This window comes from Chelon labrosus (assembly GCF_963514085.1).
Source record: "Chelon labrosus genome assembly, chromosome: 23".
NCBI classification, from domain to species: domain Eukaryota; kingdom Metazoa; phylum Chordata; class Actinopteri; order Mugiliformes; family Mugilidae; genus Chelon; species Chelon labrosus.
This window is the reverse complement of record NC_140356.1, coordinates 14,619,855-14,636,292: the sequence shown is the minus strand read 5'-3', so window position 1 is coordinate 14,636,292 and position 16,438 is coordinate 14,619,855.

Genomic DNA, 16,438 nt, shown 5'->3' with positions numbered 1-16,438 from the left:
GATAGTTCCTGATTATGCAGATTATGTCTTTGAATATCTTGTTTTTCTTTGAGCAACGATAAAAAGACATTCAGTGTAAAGGACAGGTGTCAAACATATGGCCCGCGGGCCAAACGCAAGAGGGTCTAATCGGGCCCACAGCATGAATTTGCCGAAAATTACATAGAAGATGGCAATCTTTCAGTGAACATAACTGTTATTACTAATAGCAGGACTAAACAGCAGACAGCAATGTGCTGTTAAATTACAAACATTCTCCTAATTCACTTGTTCTTCTTCGCACTAAAACAAAGAGACGGAAAAAGTCAAACTTATACACTGTATATATGCTTTATGCATTTATTTCGGGTGCATTTCTCCCAGATTTCTCTAAAGTCTGAATTTGTGGGGAAATGCATTTGTGTTGTTATCTTTACAACAAACATAGATAAACAGAAGTGCCAGTATATGCACAAAGAGTCTTGGACCAGACGACTGGAGATCTGGAGATCAACTCAAGTGTTGGTGAGAGGGGAACTTTAATCCAAGAGGCAGATAATTATCTACTATAATAGATACTGAAATATAACTAGAGAAAGCAGAATCCTAAAACTGATGTAAAAACAACAGCAAATATGGATTTTACCCAGCAGTCAATACAAACAGTTGCTTACCTTATTTGAGTATTTCCATTTTATGCTACGTTATATACGTACTCCGCTGCATTTACTTGACGGCTACTTTTAAGGTGCCGATTTTACTTTTTGTTTTAGGAAAAAGCAGATAATGGCTCCACCAGAGAGATTTGCTTTTTCAGTGTAAGCTAAGCTCACAGGGTTTCACTTCAGTAAATGTCCGATATCTCACCAAAAGTCAAAGATTCACGTAAAAATCCAATTTTTCTTTCCTCTACCATTCATTATTTCATTTATCTCCAGAAGTTACACACTGATGCTTCAGTAACTGCATCAATATCTAATCAAACCAGTACTTTTACTTGAATACTTATATTTTACTGCTAATACTGAACTCTTACTTGTAATGGAGTATTTGTACATTGCAGTATTGGTGTTTGTATCTGAATAATGCTGACATCTAGTGTTCAAACTAAGAACTGCATGTTCTGACAGCCACTGAGCTGCAGTACCGTCAAACGACCACAAGGAGGCAGCATGTACTCACACATATGTGGCCCTGGAAAGCCTGGCACTGCACAACATGGCATGGAAAAAACAGCAGATGGGGCTTCATGTTGTGCCTGTGTCAAAATCAGGTCTCATCTTCTGAACTATACAAAGGAACAGTGAACAGTGGACAGCAGAGAGGGAAGGGGGCTGAAACAAAAGCCCCTGAGAGGAAACCTGGTGGAGGAGTCTATTTAACACCTTGAGCTGTGGCATCTCATTTCCTGCTGAAGGTGACGTAATGTATAGGAGAGTAGGTGTGAAAAGCGGCCATGGTGGAAGAAGCAGGCAGGTGGGGGTGGTTGCTTTTTACACTTGCACCTGTTTAGAGTAAAAACGCAAGATGGGTTTCGGTGCATGTGGGCTTACTGTATGTAGGAAGAAACTGATAGAGAACAATGCCCCCCCTCCTTTTATTTTCAGTGCCTGTTTATCCTTCATTGTGGCTTTAATACATCATCTACAGCTTCAATAAAAAAAAATCCCTTTCACAGACAAAGCTCGTGGTATACAGTGCAGTCTGTCTGTCTGGACTTTTGCCTTCCAGCCAAATCACTTCTACAGTTGAATGATTGTTCCGCAGTTCATCCAGATGCCCCGACAGCTGCCCAGCAGCCGTACCACCAACTCTTATAGTACTCACCAAGCCCCAGAGGCCCAAGTGAGAGAAAGGGCACTTTTAAATTCTTTAAATAATCGAAGCGTAATCCTTTTGGTTGTGAGTTTTGTTTCGTTTTGTGCGTCTTGGCCAGAAATGAAACGAGTCCTTTGCACAAATAGTGACCTCAGTGACGACCTAAAGAGAGGCATTTGTCACGTATTTGTCCAAAAACTGAGGTCAGGGCAAGTAAGTGGCCTCGCAATCCGGTGCGGAATTTAGCTCTGGGTGGGTTTATGTGTGTCGCGGATATGGAAGAATAAATCTGAACGAACGTGTGGAGTTTCTGCGCGTGGAAGCCCGGCAGAGCTTCTGGGATGTATTGATGTAAGTTAGGGTAATTGGACACATAACTGATGACAACATTAACACCATTTGCCTCAGGTTTTTTTTTTTCCTCCCTCCCCTCTTCACAATCTAATTTACAGTAATAAGACCAAACATCAATATAACTTGGGGGTGTAAACCAAGGAGCGGGGGGTGAAGGGAGAGAAAAATGGAGTGGTAAACACAGGCAAGTCGAAGGAAAAGCTTGAGTGACAAGACGGCTGTGTAAAAATAAACCCCCCCACCTCTCACCCCTCACCCCAAACTGTCCCATCTGCTCGGAGCCTGTCTGCTGGCAGCGGCGGCGGAGGCGGCAGGGGGAGGTTAACAAGGGCAAAGGGCAGAGGTCACAGACTACGATCAATTTGTTGGCTAAGAGCGTCAGAGCCATATTTGTGCGTGACTCACTGGACCACAGCGCACAATGGAAGTGGACGTCCATCCACCCCGTTATCCCTCCAAAACAATGCTCCTCCACACGTGTAGAGAGGTCACAATTACTACATATTAAATAAAATGGGGTCGACTCAAGATGAACTGCTTTCATGTGTTCTTTTGTACAGAAATCTGATGTTATCCAGATAATGTGATGAAGGTTTGAGCGAGGAGTCGTCTCCAGATGTGCGTTTTCTATAAATTTCTTGAATAGTTCCGATACCAGGCGTGGGAGTATAAAGTAAACATTAACAAACACTGCACAGAGGTATTTAGCAGTGGGATGGAGACCTGGTACAGTGAAGAACGTGTGGTTAATATTTTGTTTTTGCGATTTGAGTTAATGAACATCCAGACCGATCTTTAGAAAACGTTCAACCGCGCCGGAGGAAGCCTAACATTCAGTAAACTCATTTGCGCCCGTGTGAGCACCAGAAACAGGAAGCACGGGGACGGCGCTTTATTCATTATTTTCCATGCTTCGCCGAGCACATCCAAATATTTTTCTCTCTCCAGAGAGGGCAGGGAGCGATCGCAGGCGAAGGCCCCACAGGAGTCGGCAACGCTCTGTTGTCTTAACCCTGCCTAGAATAGCTCCGCCAAATTAAAAGTTGTGTTTTTGTTTTAGCTCGGACGTCTCACGTGTCAGCGAGTTCAACGTGAAACGAGAAAAGAAGACCGGAGATTTGAGAAAAAAACAACATATTTGCTCTTTGACTCACATTTAAAGTTTAAGCGTAGTGTTCCTTAGAGTTAGTTAGAGTCAGGGTACGCAAACCAGGCTTTTATTTTTACTAGAAACCTAATTTGGAAACGGAAAACACATTTTAGTCTCGCCTTCCTGTCTGTTTCCCGGAGAGGACTCATCTCTGAAATGAACTCTTTCTTTGAAGAACCAGAACACCCCAGGAGACATATTGATTTCTCTCACATGCAAGCCTTTACAAACACTCTCTCAATTGATGTTTCCCATGGAGAAGACAAACTATCCATTAGTTTTTTTTTTCATTTTTTTTTTCCTGTGTGGAAAAGAAGAGCGTAAAAGCAGCAATCTGCGGCGACTTTGACATTTGGAGGCAGCACACTGTATCGCTCTAAAGAAAGAGCACTGAAGCGCCGGGGCAGAGTGGCTCCTTTTGTCCTTTAAATTACACCATTGTTCCCGTCGGAGTGACTCATACGTTGCCGCGATCTCTCTCCAGAACGATGATGATCATAATAGTGTCCTGTCTGGGTGTGACGCTTGGCACATTATTGATGCTATCGGCCGAGAAAAGATCGGCATATGCTGCTCGATGCATGTGTCACAGGCCGCAGCATATTCCACTCGATCAAGCGGTCTTTACATCTCTGGCTTTATCCTCTGCAGCTGCACGGCACGGATCGGACGCAGTCGACGCGGGCAACAAGTGTGGACAAAAATGCACAGGATGCATAGGAGTTGCATTGTTCGAGCAGGATGCGGCGGGCAGATGGGTAAACAGTGTTTCGTGCAGGGTGATGTGGGTCATTGGGACTGGTTAACAATTCACGGCTGCTGTTGAGCAATCTGTCGCGAGGCAAAACAAGGCCTCGGACGGACGGATGAGGTCAGAGTTAGATTTTTTGACCTCTCTCTCACACACTCGTGATTTCCTCTTTCGGTACAGCAAGAGAAATGAACACGACAAAGGCCGCTACCTTTTTCTGTATTAGCTGCTTGTGAATTTGATGAAGAAAACTGGTTTTCGACTGGGAAAATTCAATTGGAAAATCTGCATAACTTTTTACATGGCTGTTGACGCCAAATACTCAGAAACTTGGCAGACCCACGTAACCCAAACTAGGTAAATACGTTACCCTCAGACGTTGGCAACCAGACAAGCGCTAAAACAGACATTGGACTTCATCTTCTGACTAGAAATGTGCTTCAAAATAAATGTAAAAGTACCCGTTTCGTACTATTTACTCGATGAATTTTAAAACGTAGGCAGACTTTATATGAAGAAGAACTTAATATAGAACGTTTCAAGGAGTCCACGGTGAATTTTAGGTGTTTTCCTGCTGTAAATAGTGCAATAATGGTAAAAAAATAAATAAAATTACAAGTACAATAAAGTCTTCTTGGAAAAGAAAGAAAACAACAGCACATTTAAACTCTACTTTTTATATATAGATGTAGACAAAAACTAAATCTAAGGTAGATAAGTTTCCCCCAAAATCCAGTTCCAGCCTACTTTTTTTGTGTCTTTGTGCGACCGTGTGTGTGAGTGTTTCTGCATGGCGAGGGGCCCTTGTTATTATGTCCTGCCGCTTTTCAGTGGAACAGCTGTGCGGGGCCTCCTCCAGCCTGCCACTCCAAACAAGGCACGGGCTGCCTGGCAACTGGCCTCCCATTGGCCAACTTTCCACCTCCCCCGACCAATCGTGCGCGCCGCTCGGTGAGGAAGCGCATGCGGGAGGAGGAAAAACACAACAGAGACAACAGAAAGGGATATGTGAGAAAGTTTTGCCGTGAAAAAACAAACAAACAAAAAAAAACATGATAAGAGTTGAGGACAGAATTAGAATGAGGGCTAAGAGACTAATCATGCTTAGGAGGGAGAACTTTTAAACCTCTTTCTTTCTGAGCAGATTTACGTGGAAATCTTTTAATGTTTCTCAAATCCTGCCTTCCAGTTTTCCACTCTGTTAGTGCTGACCTCCTCAAAAAACTGTGGCGCAACCATGAAAGGGAACAAATCTGCAACTTTCTGAGAACTTCCCAGTCTTTCGCAGCACTGCTAGGGGTACACCTTGATGTTTAAGGTTGCCATATTAACAGAAACACACGGCAACTTAAAGCAGGCACCAGCCTCGTCGTGGGGGCGTATCAACAAATAAAAGTGCTGCACACACCTTTCTTGGGATCTTTCGACTCGGCGATCCTGTTTTGAGTGACAACAAAAAGGTGGTGACTTTTTTTTTTTCTATTGATGCCGTCGGCTTTGTGACTGGCAGGCTGAGACATGCCGCTGCAGAACCGACGTTTCCAAAGCTTTGAGTGGGCTTACTCGGGGATTTGAATCACATCTCTTGGGGATAATAGGTGTTTGTTTTTGCAGTGGCTGTGATGCATTCAGTTGCTAGATGTAAGGTCGGCAGGAGAAAGAGAGAGAAAGAGAGAGAGAATTGCTGTGGGTGATAAACAAGTGCATGGAGACAAAGGTTTAGGTGTAATTTCTCAGTATCTCACATCCTCAGTGGGTGAACAGTATGCGTTTGTTTATGCTCTGCGAGTTTTGCAGACAGTGTGGGTGGACGCCATGCTTAGACACTGTACATCCTGTAATTACCAATCCGAGCGGCCTGCAGATCTTCGCGAGAACATGCGACGTGATGCGCAGCTCCTCTCCTCTCTCTCCCCCGGGAGGTGGCACTTCCTGCGAAATCTCTCATTTCTCCAGAAAACGACAAGGTCTGCGAAGAGACGTCTGAAAAGACGGTGACCCCCTTGTGATGTGGTAAAGCAGAAGGCTGCAAGCTGCGGCACTCTGCCCGTTTAAAGAAAACACGTGCAAACACTCTGGTAATTACAGGCAGACACACCGTCAGCAGCAGACCTGCCTCACACACACACACACACACACACACACACACACACACGGACGTGAGCCTCATCTGTCAGTGTAAAATATACAACCATATTCACAACGCGGCATGCTGACACGGCGAAGTGGCAGTGGGCGTTTCTGAGTCAGAGGCTGTGATCAACAGCTGCAGCACTCAAGTGTGATGATGCAGCTGATACACAGTTTACAGAACATAACTACGTCTGCCAGGGGGATTTTGTAAACGACCGAAAATTGATGGACAAATATGCAGCAGAACGTTTGTAATGCCATTTTATATTTTAACTATTACTGATAGTAAATCATTCGGTCTATGCTATTTATACTATTTATTTATATATACTGTATATTTTAGTTAGTTAGGTGGTGTACATGGATCACAATGTTCTACTAGGAAACCTTTGGACCTGGCATTCATGTGGATGTTACTTAAGTCTCATTTAGGGTACTAGGGGACATAGAAGCCGTAACCTACGTACGTAGCCTACGCCAGTGCAAGTCATTTATACTTGTGTGCTTGTCAGTCTGGCTCGTACTGTAAAAATTCCACCCAAACGCTAGTTGCCGCTGTGTCTTTACTGGTAGTCGGGTTAATTTTTGTTTCTACTTCCTGCTTCACTTTCAAGAATGGCGACTGAAACTTTTGCCGTAATTTCTCCGAAGACGAGTCCTACAAATGTGTGTATCTCCGAACCTCCTCAGTTAGGGTTAACTTTTCCTCATTGTGTTCCATCTTTATTGATCCAAAACAATCAATTCGAAAATTGTGGAGATGGAGAAGCATCCAGAAATACTAAAGCGGAAGTACTCTACTACCGAGTGGACCAAGGTAAGGTAAAGGTAAAGTGCTTTATTTGTCATTATACATTGCACAACGAAATTGCCTGGTCGGATGGAGGCTTAGTCTTGAGCCGAGCGTGCTGCAACTGCGGGCCAACCTGACCCGGCGTCGAATGTTTTTTTTTTGTCAGCTACAGGCGCTAGGGTGTACGTAGAACAGCACAAGGTGTTGACCTGGCCTCCAAATTAACTAGATCCCAAAATGATCACGTATCTGTGGGATGATCCACAGAGGCCCCTCCCCTCAACCCATAAGACCCAAAGGACCCCACTAACACCATCCTGTTGCCAGACACCACAGGACACCCTCAGAAGGCCCATGTCCATTCTCTGATGAGTCACAACTGTTTTGGAGGCACAAGGGAGACCTACACAATATTAGGAAGGTGGCCGTAAAGTTATGCCTGATCGGTGTGTATTTAAGGTGTAATCTGGTATTTTGTCTAGGAAATAGCATAAAAAAAACAAAACAGGTTGTCCGTGGCTGGTAATTTTTGCATTCAAATAAAGCCATAAAGTAAAATGTGTCCCTCTTGTCAGCGTATGATTACAGACTAATGAAACCTTCAGGCCTACAGGGCTACAACTGAAACTCCTCCACTTCCTTTCCTTGCCTAAAACAAATGAAGTACTGTGAGCTTTTCTGTACATGGCAGATATAATTTAATGTAGTTTGACCCCGTTTAAGGATTAACTATTGTGTAATTTAATAAAAACATTATTTACAATATTATATCACAACAGTACCAAGTTGTAAAAGTGTTCTGCCCTCCTTCTGGGACAAACTCCAGCGGCTTTCCTTCACTTTGGGGAGCAGATTTACTTTGAAAGGGCAGTCACTGCAGCCTCCAACATGCTCTCGCTCTAAAGTCCCCTCAGCTGTTGAAGAAGGAGACAACAAGCGCTGGCGGTGTGCCATGAAAAACAGTAGTACTACTATTCACCAGGGACTTTGCTGGCTATACGGCCAGTATTACTGCTCTTTCTGTTTTATTTCCTGCCAGTGCTAATGTTTTGACTACCCTGTGCTGTGAACCTTGTGGTTCCTCCAGCTCAGTTCAGGCTAGGCTGCATACTCAAGAAATCCTACGAACCCTAAAATGGTCACAGATAATTAAAGGAACCGTATGTAAGATTGTGGCCAAAACTGGCCAAAACTGGTACTGCAATCACTTTCAAAATACTGTAGAACGGTGTATCCCCTCAGCCTCCCCCCTGACTCGAGGTTGCCAGCTAAGCTGCAGGATCCAGCAGGAACGTAGGCTGCTACAAGGAGCTTCCAATGGCAAGTGACGAGTCCTACACAGTAAATTTTTGTTTTCTGTTAATAAAGTTTATGCTTCATGAGAGATGTTTTGCGAAGTAATTATGTATCGCAAAAATTTACTAATGGCGATTAGCCAAATATTTCGTAAAGATGTACTGTAATACCACATTTCAGTCGGAACATAGATTGTTTTCATACCCTGCTAGTGGTGCGATATAAAGCTTTTTATGAACGCATTTAGCACGGGCGACCATGGAAAATCCACTGTCTATATGTACGGAAGCACGGGGCTTTTAGCCTATACCAACAAACATGGTAGAATATAGCATCCAAAAGTCGAGGGTCAATTCCATGCCATTCCGGACTTTGTCACGACGTATTTTGGATTCATAACGAGGTCTTTTAGGTTTAGTAACGTTATACATGTTTTATCCGACACGTTCGTAGCTGCAGCTGTGGTAACTAGAGCAGAGCTGGCAACCCGGAAGACGAAACTCTACTGACTTCGTGATTAGTAGATAGCTTGAGGGTGGCGCCTCAGGCCAAAACACAACATGACAACATCAACATCAGTTGAGGGCTGCAACTTTCACTTTTAAATGACAATATCCTGGCCGGACCACTGTTGTCAGTGATATAAGTATTTGAAATGAACATGATTTATTCATGTCTAGTGACATATCAGGGCCATTTTATGATTAATTGAAATACATTTCTTACATACGATTCCTTTAAAGTTTGAAATGTAATATATCAGTTAATTTTATATTTAAAGGATAATCCGCACAGGTTTAAAAATCAAGAGGTTTTCCGGACGCCAGTGGATTATTCCGTGACCGTGGCAAATTTCTGGTTGAGGTGTTACATGTGAGCGACTCTCTGTCAACACGGCGAGCTGAATAGCGGATAACCACGGCCGCTGATGGACCAGCTCTCCTGGTGCCCGAACGCAGTTTACAGCTGATTAACATGTTATTTGCTCTACAAAAACAGCTCTTAACCTTATTTACAGTGCTTTGAAAGACTCATTTTGTGCAGAACTGAAGGAAACAGGTTGCAAGGAAAGTGAATGAATGGCACAACTGAACTAAAGGCAGAACGTGGCCAGAACAAGGTGAAAAAACACATTTCATTTGTATCAGAATAAATTACACAGGTTCAGAGACATGAGTCGGCTTTGTTGTCCATATACACCGATCAGCCACAACATTAAAACCACCGACAGGAGAAGTAATAGACATTGACCATCTTGTGACAGTTCAATTTTCAGCTGGGAAACATTTGGACCTGGCATTCATTCATGTGGATGTTACTTAGACATGGAGCACCCACATAGACCAGACCAGGCACCCCCACCCTATAGCAATGACACTCTTTGATGGCAGCAGCCATCCCCAGCAGGATGCAGCCTGACACAGACACACACACAAAAACGATTCAGGAACAACTATTGGCCTCCAAATTCACTAGATCCCAAACTGATCAAGTATCCACAGAGGCCCCTCAGAAGGCCCATGTCCATTCTCTGATGAGACACAACTGTTTTGGAGGCACAAGGGAGACCTACACAATATTAGGAAGGTGGTCATAATGTTGCTGCTGATAGGTGTAAGTGTGTTGTGGTGTGGTGCGTCCACAGGCCATGAACTCAAATCTGCAATGTTTGGGGAACAGAACACTCCGAGAGGAGTTCACCCAAACTGACCAATCACAGCACAAATCAATAATGACCCAAGCTTTTGCCGAGGCTACATGTGTGAGAAAACAACTCCAATCTGCTCCCACTGCGCTGCCCAGACAATCCTTGCCTAATCCCTGGAGTCCAGTCCAGGATTACAATGTCTGCTCCACTCACCCTCTCTGCATTATAGAAATTAGACAGGATTATACGAACTATAAAAATAAAGGAAAGAAGAAGAAAAAAAACAACACACGAAGCTCCGTGCATCAAACCTGTGGAAAAATCACCGGGCATCTTTGTGTTTTCCCGAAACACACCGATCGCGCCTGTCACTTCGCCAGATTAGTCGGTGTGGGGACAGATTTGGGAAGATCAGCTCCCACACACAACACAAACAAAGCATTTAGGCCGATGTCCTCCTATCCGGCTTGAGCGGGAACAACACGGGGGATCCTAAAACGCAGATCTGTTCGGTTTCGGTGCTTGACAACACGTTGCCACAGCGACGGCGATACTTTTATTTCTTGGTGAATGTGTTATTGCGGGGCCTGCGAATTCAAGCTCCAGCAGATGGTTTCAATTCACTGTCACAGGAGGTGTGTGTGTGTGTGTGTGTGTGTGTGTGTTTCTGAATGGCTGAGAGCAGCCGAGTGAATGAGGGAGAGGGAGCATGAGATTTTCTGAATGTGTATTATACATTTGCACCTGAAGACAAATCCCTGATGTGGGTGTGAATGCTTTTTTGCGCGTATTCCTCTTTGTGCACGGCATCAGCATGCGTCTTAACGGTTCTGAATGGGTCGATCTTACCAGATGGTTCAGTGATTGTTTCCAAAGCACCGGCGGCTCCGGGCAGGACTTTCATTAGGCATGTGATCTCTCCGTTGGTCTTATTTTTCTTCTCTCATCCTGGGAAAAAATGTGCCGAAGCACTGATGTGGTTTCTGTTCACATGAATTTAATTTTTTATTTTTTGCCAGATTCATTCTCCGTTTGAACGGCTCAGGGTTAGAAATGAATTAAATTATGCAGGTGAGGACTTGCCGCTGTTCGAAAACACTTGATAAAATAAGCCGTTCTGACATAAAGGTTTGCATAACGCCACTTATTAAACATTGCTAAGTGACATGCAGCCCCAGACCCTGTTCTTCGTCAAACAGTTCACTGTGCCAGCGAGGCTGATGAAATAATTTCGGTTGCGTAGGCAGCCTTTGACCAAGCTCACGTACAGATACTTGAAGCGTTTACTGGAAGCAAAACGCGCTTGAAAGCCTTGAAAATGGAGACATGAAGGAGAACGTGAATGCTTGACTGTCCAAAATTGTGAACGGCACTTGAATTATTTGGTTTTTTATGTACAGTAGTTGGCTTCCTGTCAAGGTTGTGTTTCAAGATTGAGAGAGGGCTCTGGAACACAGCGCATAAACAGCAAACCTTGCCAGTCCTCCTCACACTTGTCAGTGTTGGAAAGTATGAGGTAAAACAGTACAGGCCTTAGTGAATGGAGTGGGGGTGGAGGGGTGGAGGGGTGGTCTGAACACATCTGCTCAGAAGCCTTAAACCTGAGACTGTGCACTCAATCAACCACACAAAAGTGCACCCTAAAATTCCCCAGCATAAAAACATAAAACAGTCCTCTTCCTTTTCCAATTTTCTCTTAATGGTGTTAAACCTACTTGCATTTTCCATCCGTTGGCATTCTTTCTTGCCATTATCTTTGAACACAGCCCTGTGTAGAATTGCATGATGAGTGGTTTAGTGTAAATGATCCTGACTTAAATGGTGATTTACATCCCTGGTTAAAGACTCAGTGGTCCAGACACATTCTCTGGCTGCACAGAGGCTGTATTTTCCCCCTTCAAGTTTGCAGGCTCAGGCAAACCTCTGCAGGCAACAGACATTAAAGGGCAGTGTATTTTTCTATAATTAGACAGGGAAATGGCTTGTGAAAATAATGAGGAGCGTGGATGTATGTATAAAATACGGATGCATGTAAATTAGAATTTTATGCAAGAGAAACCGCGCACTCTGGCGCATTTGACCTCAAGCTGAATGAGCGGTCACTTTGATGGTATCTAATTCTGATCCCTAATGAAAATAAATCTAAAATGCAGGTTTTGTTGAGAGGTTTGTGTATGTGCGTGATTAGGCATTGGGTGGCAGCCTCCTCATCCTCAGAGAAGGAGGCCTTGTTTACCGTGGAGTTCTCGAGCAGATCTCAGCCAATTACTGTCAGAGTTTAAACTCTGGCATGCAAAAAGTCTGTGTTATTTGTGAAATTGGCTGTGATGGAGGCTCGGAGACGAACGTTCCTTCAAAGAGGCCAAAGATTTAAAGTGTTGGTTTGGATTTTTGAAACGGTGTTAACAAACACTGCTGGGATCATGTACTGTGTCTTTAGAGTGATTTTCCTTACACTTTAAGCTATTCCTCTCCTTAGAGCCGTGGAGGTGTATGCTTAAGATGCATTTGTGGAAAATACAATCTGATTTCACTCATCAAACTGTAAGTGATCCAGTGGGAGAGTGGTATTTTAGCAGAGCCCATTATAATCGTGCCAAAAAGGGCATAAACATGGTGTGCCTTCCAGTTAATTCCCCTGCTTCCAGGAATTATAAACCAATAACCTGCCATTGTTCGCCATTTACAATAACTCCATGTATTCAATCAGCCACAGTGCCAGGACAGGTGCTACGGGAACCAACAGACTGACGGAGTACGCAGATCGCAAACTGATATGTTAAACGGTATACCTAAGACCAGCGATTTTCCTTGTGTGTGCTGATCTTCCAGTCTTAGTTGTGCTGGTGTGCCCTGCACCTTTGCGACGAGTTGGACCCCTTCTATCAGCTTTTCAGCCCATTTACCATGTTAAACCGTTGGACTTAACTGATTTGCCGATCAGCTGAGCGGACCAGTGCACGGGGAGAGAAAGCGAAATGCTACTCGCTTGACATTTTATTTAAACATTCACACATATTTTCCAAAGAATGAGTAGATGATGTTCTTTGCTTCCTAGCCTCCCAGTAGTAGCTCGTCCTAGCCTCCTAGCTAATAGTAGCTCTTCCTAGGTTCCTACCACCCCAGTTAATAGTTGCTCTTCCTAGCTTCCTAGCATCTCAGCTAATAGTAGCTCATCCTAGCTTCCCAGCTAATAGTAGCTCTTCCTAGCTTCCTAGCATTCCAGCTAACAGTAGCTCTTCCTAGCTTCCCAGGTAATAGTAGCTCTTCCTAACATCCCAGCTAATAGCTCTTCCTAGCATCCTAGCATCCCAGCTAATAGTAGCTCTTCCTAGCATCCTAGCATCCTAGCTAATAGTAGCTCTTCCTAGCTTCCTAGCATTCCAGCTTTTGAACGATGAATGCAGACTACTGCCACGTGCCAATGTGAAGAGTTACTGTCTTTCACGCAGGCAGGGGAAAAAATGCGCTAAGTGTCAGTTTGTGTCCAAGCTTGTAAACCAATCGATTCTTGGAGACAAACAACAAGTCAAATGTTCTGGACAACATCAGATGCTATATTAACAAAACTTGAAAGGTTATAATGTTTGAATATTGCTCCTGATTGCATTTAATGACCTGGCTACGTGTTCAAAGACTGAGCGTTAGCAGAGGACAAAGAACTGGAAATTACATTCGTTTCTTATTTATTTTCCCCCTCTGACTCAAAAATACAATTTCCTAAAGCACAGGTGTGAAACACATGGCCCGCAGGTCAAAAGCGGCCCGAGAGAGGGTCTAATCCGGCCCACAGCATGAATTTGCAAAGCTCATGCTGACAAGTCCATGAAAATTACATAGCATACGGCAATCTTTCAATGAAAACAACTGCTATTCCTAATTTGTCGACTGTTTTAGTAAGAGATGTGAACAGAACACAGCACTGAGATCCAGGACTGAACAGCAGACAGCAATTTACCCAAATTGCACTTATTTTTCTTTCTAGAAATTACTTTTTTTTTTTTTAAATGATAGTTTATTAAATGTAATCATTCTCCTAATTTACTTGTTCTTCTTTGCACTAAAACAAATAGAAAAAATCTGAAGATGACGTTATTTATAGGTTATTTTGCTCTTGTGTTACTGGTCCGGCTTGCTCGAGTTCAAATGTATGTGGACCCTGAACTAAAATGAGTGTGACACCCCCGTCCTAAAAGAAATCCAAACACTGAATAAAACTAAAAGTCATAAGAGCATCAGGGTGAAGTCTGACTATTCTTCTCTGGGATCCAAACTGGACTGTGAGAATCTGGTGAAGCGCTATGTATAAAATAATGCATTATATTTGTTGTCACGTTTCTGGAGCGATCAGATTATCAGATAATGTAATGCCATACAAAAGTGCAATAAAAATAATTTTTGTGAGGATTAATTCTCAACGAAGAGGATTATATGGTGCCCAAATACACCACGTGGAAATATGATGCAAAATATGTTGACAAATTGTCAAAATCCTCTTAAAATGTAATCATGTGCACGTATAGAGGGTGTAGACGGTGATTTATATGTGGAAATTCAACTGTTATCTCTGGTTGCTTAGTGACTAATTCACCAAGTGAGGAACTCCTTAAGGAGCCATTTGCATATGCAAAGCACAGAGATAAGGGAATAAAGAATTTGTGGGTGTTTGGAAAGGTGTGTCTCGTGTTTGCGGTTGTGTGAACACGACTGACATGGATCACAGCATACGGAGTAGGGTGCATCAGCAAGGCTTCCTGCCGTTCTCAACTATACCTAGGGTAGGGGAGTTTGTGTGTGTGTGTGTTTGTGTGTGTGCGTGCTCTGCACCTACCACAGTTCTCTGTGATTGGTTGTGTGAGTGTGTGTGGACGTGTAACGCGAAGCAAATTTGGAAGAGCTTGCGTTGCTTTTTAATTAGAGATTGTCTTGTTTGTGGGGACAAAAGTTTGCGGGAAGTCAACTTGAAATTAAACTGAAGAGAAGGATACTCGACAAATTAATCATTACAATTAAACGTATACAGATACAGCCAAATATCCAAATATTACATATTGTAATTTGTCATTTTGATTGGTTCCCAAACATAGAGGTTGTAAACATTTAGTTTTATACACCCATTCCATGTTTTTCTTTAAATATATCATCAGACATGCAACTATGAGCTTCACATGTAAAAATTATTGACTGTATATCGATGGACGCACCGTATGTGATGCCACCCATATGTTTCCCAAAGAGTGGTTTTGAAGCTCAGTGGTGCTGGCTGCGGCCGTCGCCCTCCTGGCAGCGCTCGACTCCTCCTTACTCCAGGCTAATTTGAAAATGGTGCTAAGATGTGGAGCGGGAGGTGGACAGGTGGCGGCCAGGCAGCCAGCCGGCAACCTGTGAAGGTGCCCACCTGTCATTCAAAGCTGTCAACCCCTTATTATGCCCCTTAATACAAGTTAATCGGATCAGCTAATATAAAAATTCACACAAATGTATATTTTAAAAGAATGACAGAATAACCTATAGAGACCACAACCTTTTCTTGTAGGAGGCTGTAAACATGTTACTGTAAAGTTGGACGATTTAACATGAAGGTCTTTGAGGATTGGCTTGGTTTTGTATCAAGCCTCTTGTGGTCATTTGAGGAACTGCAGATTTTGGCTTTTGGCTTCAGTTCAACGAGTGGTTGCGGCTGGGTAAAAACACAAACACTGGGTTTGAACCTATTTTGCACATCCTGAAATGCCTATTTCCCGAATTGGAGAAAGGAGGGTAATCCAAAAATGGGGCTCTACCAACTAAAGCATAAAACATGCAGGTGTATGCAGATAAATAAGAAATCAGGCCTTTCTTATCTTAGGGCAAGAGTTACATGTTCAAAGTTAAGTCTGGCACCTATGTTTGGATTAAATAAAGACCTCTTGTTCTTTGTGCAGGGGACAAATGTTACCAAAGTCTCATTTATCAGTTCATTCACATCCAGCTCACAACCTACAAGCTTTCATTGCCTTTAAATGTATCCGCCCTTGACAAACCGTAGGCTGGTGTTCGCTCTTACAGTCGGTCTACACATTTAAATACTGCAACATCTGCACACTACATGCAGTTACCTCTATTAAAAAAAAAAAAAGGCACTAAAGAAAGACAATTAGTTTGTTCTGTCTAGTTCCGGTTCTCGCTGTGTGTGTGTGTGCACAGCCTCAGAGACGTTTCATTAAAAACACGTATTAAATAAGCAGAGCCAGAACATCCCGTCCTCATAACTGGAACCTTTGAAACCTTTGAGTGTGGGAGTCGGCGGAACGATGGGTGAGAGAAACGGAACGCAGCGAAAACAAAGACTAACAGACGGCGAGCAGGATGTATAAGGCCGTTTGTATGCATGTGTGCGCCGCTTTGCATCACCGCAGCCATGATGAACAGTAAACAAAGAGCTGATGTGAGAGATGAACACTGACTAAACGCTGGAACATTAGTGTTTGCCTGCTGTATGAAAAGTGGCGAAGTGCGCTCTGGATAATAGATAAT